We start from the raw sequence: 10,751 nt of genomic DNA on the forward strand, positions 1-10,751 counted from the left end.
GGTGCTTCTCAAGAGCTTCCATTGCTACTTAAACTCTAAACTGCCTTCTCCTGGCCTTCTCTCTAAGTCTCTGTCTCTTATTCTTACTAAAAGCTGCACTCTCTCTGACTGTGACTTTGATATTAATTGAAGTCCATTGTATTTCCTTCTGGAAGCTATAGGATCTCCTGTAAAGTGTTTGAGCCTACCTTGTCAGCAGTGGTGGCTGACGCACTTCTCTGATAAGTTTAATCTCACATCTCATGATTATAGAATAGTAGCAGAGTACAAAGGCAGCCAAAATATAAGGAACATGATTAATAAGAAAAATATTACCAGCAGTGCAACTTCCATGTGAAAAACTCACATGCTCACACACCACTCAACTAAGAAACACAGTTCATTTGATGCAATACTGGTGAAGATTGGAGAATGTCCCAAATTAATCCATATTTTGTTTCCTGGCTCTCATTCTTCAAATTTCAGAAGGCAGTTAATGATTTTCTTTGAATGATTTTTAAAATTTTATTATTTTGACTGTAACTCAAATTATCTGCCCTAGTATAGTGAACCTCACTTTGAGTCTCTATGTATTGGCCCAGCCATTGTTTTATGAACTGTAATTGTGAAGGGGCCATCCATTTACTGACATGACCCCAGTATACACTCTCTCCACTGAATATCACCTGAAGCCACAGCCCTGGGTACCCTGTGGGTCACGAGTTCTACCATGATTGGTTTCAAATATGAATATACAACCGTCATGACTTTTATAATAAGAAAATAATTTATAAAAGCTCTAAATGTGATTTCTGTCTTCCAATCTATAGCTAATTTTTATCATGTTTGAACATGATGGAAATTATCTTTACTCAGTGTGATCACATTTGCTTTCCACCATTTTTCTTGTTTTGTGGATTTCTACATACATACTTGTTTCTCTGTTCATGTGTTTTTGTTCTGTTTTCTTATTTTGTTTTATATTGGAACATCTAAATATTTGAGCATGGATTGAGAACTATTTCACATGGAATGAATACTTCAGGTTTGGAACATCCGTTCCTCCAGCAAAGGTTTTCTGAATTGCTCTTCTCCTTTTCAGTGTGTTTTTCACACATGAATTGAGATCTTTCACAATCTAATCACACAGAACTTTTTATCAGTTTCTGGAATGTGATATGGTCTCCTCATTTCTTGCCAACCTGTTCCCTCAGCCTGAAAATTTTTCCCTACTTCTCACTTGGCCTAACTCCTACTCTAAGTTTTAACGTTGGTTCCTTTGTTAAAGCTGTCTCTCCCCATTCCTCTCTCTCTCCAAGTCCCTCCAAAAATACACAACATAGACTTAGAAACTTCCAGAAAGAGTTTCTCTATCTGGGCCAGTTTGGGTGATTCTGTTTAGAAATCTAGACTCTATCTCCTCTGGCTGGTGGGGCTGGAGGTGACCTCCCAAAGGTGGAGATGGGTGCAGCAAGGAGGTCTTTCCAGCATCCTTCTTTCTCCTCCCTGCAGTACCCACAAGGAGGCCCCTTCTCAGCCAGAAAAAAAGATGATTACAAGAAAGATACTTTGAAGGTGGCTTAGTCAGAAAATCAGAGCAAATGTATAACCTGGTTATCTAAGAAATACAACATGAATGTCTCTTATCTGGCAATTACAGCTGTTTCAAACTTACTTTTTGATTCCTTCCCCAGTGCACTCATCATCAAATCATTAATTCCTTTTTCTGAAACACCCCTTCTTTTCTGTTCTCCAAGCCATTGGCTTAAAATGTCTCCTTTTACTTTTGTTTCTTTATGCCACCAAATATGCCATCATATAAAAATATTCCCATGAGTTACTGTTCTCCTTACTGAACTTCCTCTCGAAGCTCTTTGTTATCCTTGCTCCAAGTCCTGATTGAGTATTCCCCAGGCCTGTGGGAAGGACATCCCTGCAGTATCATCCAAGAATGCCCTGTTGGTGCTCTCAGTTGTTGCAGTTACTATTTCCTCAATCCTGTGCCTTCCTCTCTCTGGGTTTAATCATTAACAACAAAACGTTGTTATAGTTCACCCTCAAGTAGCTTCCTAAGAAAGAATACATAGGTAAAATTTCAGAGACAGCACTTGTCTGTAAATGCTTTTCTTGTGTGTTTGTGTGTGTGTGAGAGAGAGAGAGAGAGACAGAGTCTCACTCTGTCACTCAGGCTGGAGTGCGGTGGCACTATCTTGGCTCACTGCTACCTCTGGCTCCTGGGTTCAAGCAATTATCCTGCCTCAGCCTCCCAAGTAGCTGGAATTACAGGCATGTACTACCACACCCAGCTAATTTTTTTTTTTTTTGTAGTTTTGTAGTTTTAGTAGAGACAGGGTTTTGCCATGTTGGCCAGGCTGGTCTCAAACTCCTGGCCTCAGGTGATCTGCCTCGGCCTCCCAAAGTGCTAGGATTATAGGCGTGAGCCCCTGTGCCCTGTCTGTAAATGCTTTTAATCCTGCTGTCTGCTGATTAATGGTCTGGCTGGGCATATAATTCTAGGTTAAAATTTACTTCCTCTCCAAAATTTGAGTATATTCTTTATGACCTTCTAGCATTGAAACTTGCTGTTAAAATGTGATATGTCATATGCCTCTCCATTCCTTTGTAAGGTGATGTTTATTTTCTCTGAAATTTTAGTTACTCCTCCTTACTCCCATGTAAAATTTCACAAAAAAATGTGCCTTGGTGAGATCCCCTTTCCATGGGTTGCACTGGGCACCTGATGAGCCATTTCAATTGGTAGCATAATGTACATACACTCTGGGAAATGTTCTTGTATGAGTGCTTTTATGATGAATTACATTTAATATTTAAGAGTGAGGGTTCTAGAGTTCTGAAGCATTTACATTAGGTAGTTTAAAAATCTTTTTCTGCTACTCAACTTCTTATCTAAAAATTAGTATAATAGTATAACCTACTTCATAGAGGTCCTCTGGATTAAGTAAAAGAGGATGTGTAAAGCCCTTAGAATAATGTTAGTCATCCATTTTTTTATTTTAGACTTGAGTTTGAACATAGTGGATTGTGTTTTGTATGGAAGATATTATAGTTCACCAAAGAGAGATTAAGCATGACAAATCAAAGAGAAATATAATATATAATAGGGAATTTGGCTAAGGAAATGAGGAAACTGTTGCAGTTTTTAATTTCCTGGGCTTTGTTTCAAAGCGCAATGGATGAGTTAACCAATATTCACTGAGTGGAGGAAGCCTAGACTTCCAAATCCAGGCTCTTTTCACGAACTATTTTATAGGGACTAGTAAGGAAAAAAGAGGCTTCATGTACTTCTGTTTATATGAAGTCACATTTATCTAGCTGCCATTTACCACCTTGCCTTTCATGCTCATTGCAGCTGGATAGAACATTTCCAGGTGGTCTCATGAAACTTTTCTATGAAAGTCTCTTTTGATGCTTGGCGAAAGGGAAACCCTCACTTTACATAAGGACTTCACACATCTTTTAGCAATGCCTGAGGAAGAGAACATAAAATCCATCACTCAGGGACATCATTTGGATTTGTGACTCTCTCTGGAGGCCAATGTGCCCATAAAACAATGAATGGATCAGATCCATTCAAACGTGGAGTTTTTTATTTATGACAGATGTAATATTGATAATATCCTTCATTTAATAAGTCATCCAAGTATAATTCAATGCAAGTTCCTAGTATAAATTACCAGCCATATTCATCTTGTTTGACTGTTTTATAACACCAAAGAGGAGTGAGCACAACTGCATAAAAATTCCATGGTGAAATTGGAAAGGAGAGCTGCTTCTGCAGCAGGCCCAGTTATTCCCCCTTTGAGAAGGGGCACAAATCTGGACTCTGCCAGAAAGCCAGCTCATGTAAGCTCAGTTCAGTCTGACTGTGAATGATTTGTGGCCAGACAGGTAACAGTGAGGAAAGGAAGGAATTCCTTTAAAAAGCTCTGTTGACTGTGTCCTCTTTCCTTTATCGCTACACAGCTCTTTCCCACTGTTTTCCCTGGTAATGGATTTCTGCCTAAGTCACTGTGATTTAGAACGTAGATAGCAATTTCTGGCCTTTTTAGAGCATGTAGATTCCTGTGGACTAACATGACCTGAGAATAGCAAGGGAAACCTCACAAGGAATCAAACACTAAATGAAAAGAATATTTTGATGAGAGTGTCAAATGTAGACATACATATTGTATGCAGTTATTAGATGATATAGAAATAGGTAGAAAAAATCCATGTGAAATGCAGAGTTAGACCCAGTGTCCTTGTCTCCATCTCTCTTTCTATTTAGCCATCACAAACTGGCTCCATGTTACTATTAGAACTGCCTCCTCCATAGCCACCATGGCATTGTAGTGACCAAATTTTTTTTTTCACCATTCTAGCTTGATCTTTCTGTTGTATTTGACCTGAGTCATCAAATCCATCTTCTTTAAATTTGTGTTTCTAAGATACAGTATATTTTAAAACCTACTATGTGTAAATCCTCTATTTCTGAGTTTCCTTGTTCTGCCGGATTAGTCCCTTTTTTTCTGTGTAGAATCTAATTATGGATATGGGTGCTCAGGACCATGTTTTTGCCCCATACTCTTTTCTCACCATGTTGTTGCAACATGAGAAATGATCAATGTCTTTTTCAAACCATCCATGATCACTTCTGTATGAGTGATTTAAAAATTCATATGTCTACCCCTACTTTGGAAGTATTTGACTCTTCTGCTTTCTTTAGGCCTCATATGAAGTTACCCGTTGAATGATGTTTGTTACGCCTCCAAAATATCTTCAGGAAGGCAGCATGATGGGAGACATCATTGCTGAGAGAATGAGCTTGGTAGTTTCCTGAATCTTGGCTTTACTCCTGGCCCTGGCCCTTGGTAGTTGTGGGTCTTAAGGCAAAGCTGCCAAACCAGCCTGTTAAGCCCTCCAAGGGCTGTTTTGAGGATTAAATTTGATGACATCTGTAAATCACTTATTATAATTCTTAGCCCAGAATATATCCTCTATAACTTGTTCTCCTGGGTGATATACAATATGAAAGTTATCCTGTGTGATATGCTATATTCAGAAACTCAACATACTCTAAAAGTGTACATCTAAAATAGAATGTATGATATTTCCCTAGAACTGGCACCCTCACTGAAGTCTCTGTTTTAGTTAGTGGTATCACCTCCTTCCATTTCCTCACCTGAAATCTCAGTGCATGTGGCTTTCCCTCACGTCAGTACTCCATATGGAATGCTTTTCATAGCCACGTCGTTTTCTTCAGGGCTGCTTTCCAAGCCCACTCTGACATCACCTGAACTATTCCTTTTTTTTTTTTCCACGTCAGATAGGTAATGTGCCGACATCGTAACAAGGTTTGAGGAAGGCACAACTCATACATGTGCGTGACAACCCATCCACAAGCTTATGAACTAGAAAAAAGATCACTACTCCATTTTTTGCTTTGTCATTTTCCCACAAGGGTGCCAGTTTACCATCCAGCTACCCAATGTTGACCTCTGAATTTGGAATTAATTTTCCAGAGAATAAAGGTGTTCGATAAAGTGATTTTTTTAAATTTTATTTTTTTAAATTTTTTATTTCTGTAGGTTTTGGGGGAACAGGTGGTATTTGGTTACATGAGTAGGTTCTTTAGTGGTTATTTGTAACATTTTGGTGTACCCATAACCCAAGCAGTATACAATGAACCTGATTTGTAGTCTTTTATCCCTCACCCCCTTCCCACCATGTCCCCGCTGCAAGTCTCCAAAGTTCATTGGATCATTCTCATGCCTTTGCATCCTCTTAGCTTAGCTCCCACTTATGAGTGAGAATATATGATGTTTGGTTTTCCATTCCTGAGTTACTTCACTTAGAATAATAGTCTCTGTCCCATCCAGGTTGCCGTGAATGCTATTAATTCATTCCTTTTTATGGCTGAGTAGTATTTCATTATATATATTTAATTATATATGTTATATATACATACATGTGTATATATGCATATATATGTGTGTGCATATACATATATGCACACACACATACCATAGCTATATAGCTACATATATCCCACAGTTTCTTTATCCACTCATTGATTGATGGGCATTTGGGTGATAAAATGATCTCTATGTGACATTTTAACTCAAAGGTTTTATGATTCTTATTTGTTTTAGGAGTTCACATTACTACTTTTGCCAAAAATCTTAATATCCAGCTTTAAAGACATTTCCTAATTTGACTACATTTTTTTGAGCAATTGTGTCTTCCCTCAAGCCTTGGTCCTTCCTGTCACCCAACCATGCCAATGTCTTCTGTCACATGCTTGCTCCATTGCTCATACACTTTCCTCATTGTTAATTAGCTCGTTTCTCTTCTTGCTGCCGTCCATTCTTTAGGAATCTGACAGGGGAGATTATAAGTAAGAATGATGTGTGATAGATGAAGATAAAAAATAAAATAAGGTAACATCGGGCCAGGTCAATGTGTGATAGATGAAGATGAGAAAATAAGGTAACATTGAGCTAGGTCTTTTTCTGTGGTCTCTGAGGCTTACTTTCTAACGAATGAGGCCTTCTTATTCTTATGAAAGGCATTATGACTGCTGGCAGCCCTATGTTTACATCCTTCAAGGTGTTAAATCCCATGGAGAACCCTAATTGACTCTGATTGGTTCATGAGACTATTGTTGCTGTTGGAAGAATGGTCCAGTCCACTCTGAATGACTAGGCCTGGTCAATGTGTTTTCCAGTTGGTGGTAGGCGGTGGGTTTTGTGGCTATAACCAAAGTGAAAACAGTGCATTACCAGAAGTAGGAAGGGCTATTGCACTAACCAAAACAATTGATGTTCACTATAGTCTCTACAGGTTCACTTGACATAATATATCCCCCCAGTATGTAAACATGTACATAAATATATTCATTCACTGATTCAAAGACTATAATATGGTCTTGTCTACCTGAGGCAAATGTCCAGCTATTCAGGATTGCAGCAGACAAGGGTGGATGTCTAGTACATATCTACACCCCCACTCACCTTTCATAAAGCAGAGTATCTGCTAAAATGCTGCTGCTCAGTCACTACAATTCCCACCATGAGATTAGCTCCTGTAAATGGAATATGAGTAGAGGTGTTCCACTCCCAAGCCAAGATGATTAAGAAGCAGATGATGTGCCTTTCTCTATTTTTGCTTTTCCTTTCCCTCAGTTGGAAGCAAAAGTCATGGAACCTTTAGGTGCTGGCAGCGCTATACCCTGAGTCATCATGTGGAGTGTTATGTGCCAAACATTCTCACTGAATTGTGTAAAGAAAAAAATATGCTTTTATTAAGTCACCAATATTTGGGTATTCATCTTCTGTAGCAGCTAGTGTTAACCTAATGAAATGGGAAACATCCACATAACTGACATCACTCAGAGAAAAGAAAAAGGTGATTGTATTAAATTGACAATAGCATTGATCTTCTTCCTCAATGCATAATAGAAACTCCCTGAAGGCAGAGACTTTCCCTGTTCTCTTCAATGTTGTATCCCAAATACTAGAACAGCTACTGGCACATAGTAGGTGCTCAATAAATATTTGTTGATGAATGATGTAGTAATTTTTTTAAATTGCTGCATGAAGAATTACTACAATCATAGTGGCTTAAGCAACACACATTAATTATTTCACAGTTTCTGTAGGTCAGGAGTCTGAGAATGGCTGCTATAACTTGGTCCTTTGCTCAGGATCTCACAAAGCTACAATCAAGGTATCAGCTGCAGCTAGTTTCTCATCTGAGGCTCAGTGACCTCTTCCAAACTCATATTGGCAGTATTAATTTTCTCAGAGCAGTAGAATCTGTGGTAGTGTACTTCTTCAAAGCCAGTGGGAAAGAGAGTTCCTTACCTCTAGACCCTCGTTTCGATGGGATTTTTAGTAGGTGAGCTGGTTTAGGTTAGGCTCACCCAGTAAACATCTTGTTTTTAATTAACTTACAGAAAACTGATTATGGACCTTAATTACATCTGAAAAGCCATTGTATTCTCATCATAAAATGTAAGCTAATCAAAGTAGTGACTATTTTAATACCTTTTCCATATTTTCAGAATATGGAACTTAGAAGCAAGTTCTAGGTTCTGCCCATATTTAAAGGAGGTTATTATACAAGGGTTTTACTCACTGTGAGTTATTTTAGAATTCTGCCTACCTCAAAGGACAAAATATTTTGAAAATAATGCTTATACTTTAAAATGTGGATATAGAACATTATTTTATTTTATTTTATTTATTTGTTTTTGAGACAGAATCTTACTCTGTCACCCAGGCTGGAGTGCAGTGGCATTATCTCAGCTCACTGGAAACTCTGCCTCCTAGGTTCAAGGGATTCTCCTGCCTCAGCCTCCCGAGTAGCTGGGATTACTGACATGCAACACCACAGCTAATTTCTTGTATTTTTAGTAGAGATGGGGTTTCACCATGTTGGCCAGGCTGGTCTTGAACTCCCGACCTCAAGTTGATTCGCTCGCCTCGACCTCCCAAAGTGCTGAGATTACAGGCGTGAGCCACTGTGCCCAGCCTAGAACATTATTGTAAAATAGAGATGATGACTACTTGTAAACTTGTTATAATAAAAATCCAGTATTTTTAAAGGTTTACATTTAAAAATGATTTTAAGAAATTAGTAAAATTATGAACAAGTGATATTCAACTGTCTTGCATTTTTATGAGCCTAGGGTAAACATAATATAACATATTTACATAGAAACATATTCATACTACTGTAAGAATATTCTAATAAGATAAATTTTTACTAAATTATAGTTAAAAATTCATGTTCAGAGATAGTAGTATACTATAGATACTAGTATCCCAAGTATTTCTAATAGTAGTGGTAGTAGTAATAAAAAGAATAATGGAAACAAAGTATTCTATTGATGTTTGATATTAATATAGCAGATAAAGTAATTATTAAATTATATTTGCTGTGTTGCTGTTAAAACTGGAGAATCTGCCATTTAAAAATTTACTGGAACTTCATTTCTGCTTTCCAGGGTGGAATTTTCTCTTCCTCTCTTTGTGGTGATCCCCCACTATACTCTGGGAATGTCTGCGTTTGTGGGCTTTTATTCATACTTATGGAAAAACACCTACATTTTCTTCTTGAGAAAGTGTTAATCTCCAGAAAGCAGCCCACGTGCAGACACTTGAGATGGAGCTAATAAATGTTGTCCTTGGTCATTTTGTTTTGATTAAGATTGCCTTTGTTAGCATTATTGTTTCTTCATTTGTTCTTAGGGAATGTCTATGTTTGTGAGTTTTTCTATGTAAGCATGTACTCATAAAATTCTGAAAACAGAAATGAAGCTTTGTTGCCTGTCTTGGTTCCTTGACAACATTGAAGTTTTCCAATGCTTAACATGCGACACTAGGAAACAAACACAGGTGATTCTGTATTTTGGGATTGTCCTGAAAGGAGCCTAGGGTGAGACTAATGCCTGTGAGTAGGGGGTGGAGTTCTCCCTAAGAAGAATGCATGATCCCCGTGAAGCAAGCTGGGGAGAGGTCAATCAAGGGCAGAAACTTGATTGGAAATCAATCAAGAGATTGGGGACACCTGGGGGAGTCAGGTGGACGGAAAAGCCATTTCTTTTCTTTCTCACCTCGGGGAGTTGGTGTCTAGACTGCAGAAGAAGATGTATACTGTACTTAGGAAGCTCTCCTTGCCTCTTTGCCAGAAGGTAAGCTGGACTTTATAAAAGAGAAGAGACAAGGAATGGCAGGAAGGTTGATTTTCACCACAGTGACGCAGGTCAAGATCTAAACAGGAAAAGGTGTCAGGAGATGACCGACATGTGGCTTGGGACTGTATATTCGAAAAGCAGCCACAACCAATTTCAAGTTTTCTGTGTGATATAGTTCCTGTCCCTGGTTTCTTTTAGTGAAGTCTTATTAAGCATTACATAGCGCAGTTGTGCTTTAGAGAATTGAGGGATGAGCTTACCATTACACTTGCAGTAAAGCTTCTATAGGGGAGAAGCATCGCCACCCTGAGACGTACGTGAAATGAAACTCAACTCAGAATTGGGGGGCATGGTCCAGCATTAGATTGGGGTATTCCAAGTGACCGGTGAGTTCCAAAATATAATTTGAGAGCATGTAACAAATGGTATCAGGATTCCCAGAGGTAAGGGGAGAAGGAAACCTCATAAAAGAGTGTACAAAATTACATTTGTAACAAAAAGTAAAAAGGAAGTGCTACTTCATTCCAAAGTCTTCTGAGGCCTGGAGCATATGCATTAAAACAGTTTTCCTTTGTTCAGCTTTTCTTGTTCTTTATCCAGTTCCTGACAAAGCAAATGTGTTCAATTTCCCACTTGTAGATAGAAACATTTACAGTTTTGTCTTTCCAGTGAAGGCCTTGATTACACTTGAGTAAAAGGCGATAGGACAAGAGGAAGAACAGTGATGTTAGAGCATATAAAGAATAATAATAACTTAAAATTGGAAATACTTTTTTTATAAATTAATTTCTGAACATATGTTAATACATTATATATGTGTTAATTTTATGTATAAAACAAATCCAACTGTACTTACGAATACCTATCAGAATCCCAAACAGTTTGAAAATACCGAATATAGTAAAACTATCACAATGTCAACTAAAAATTTCTATTTGATTAAAAATTATTATGAAGATACAAATACGTTCACAAGCATAAATTTGTTTGATTTGGGATTGTGTACATCTACCTTAGATTGAGATAACTTTTGAAAATATGAGAAAATTAATCTGAATAGCAGGCAGAAGAG

At 37.9% G+C, this 10,751-nt stretch overlaps 1 non-coding gene across 1 annotated transcript; it reads right to left on the reverse strand.

Moving 5' to 3' along the window:
• Positions 1 to 5,299: 5,299 nt before the first annotated feature.
• On the reverse strand, positions 5,300 to 5,403 carry LOC117079719. Its single transcript, XR_004435571.1, has one exon. It is a non-coding gene; the product is annotated as a small nucleolar RNA U13 (small nucleolar RNA).
• Between the last annotated feature and the right edge of the window lie 5,348 nt (positions 5,404 to 10,751).

This window comes from Trachypithecus francoisi, unplaced genomic scaffold (genome assembly GCF_009764315.1).
Source record: "Trachypithecus francoisi isolate TF-2019V2 unplaced genomic scaffold, Tfra_2.0 Lachesis_group7, whole genome shotgun sequence".
Classification (NCBI taxonomy): Eukaryota; Metazoa; Chordata; class Mammalia; order Primates; family Cercopithecidae; genus Trachypithecus; species Trachypithecus francoisi.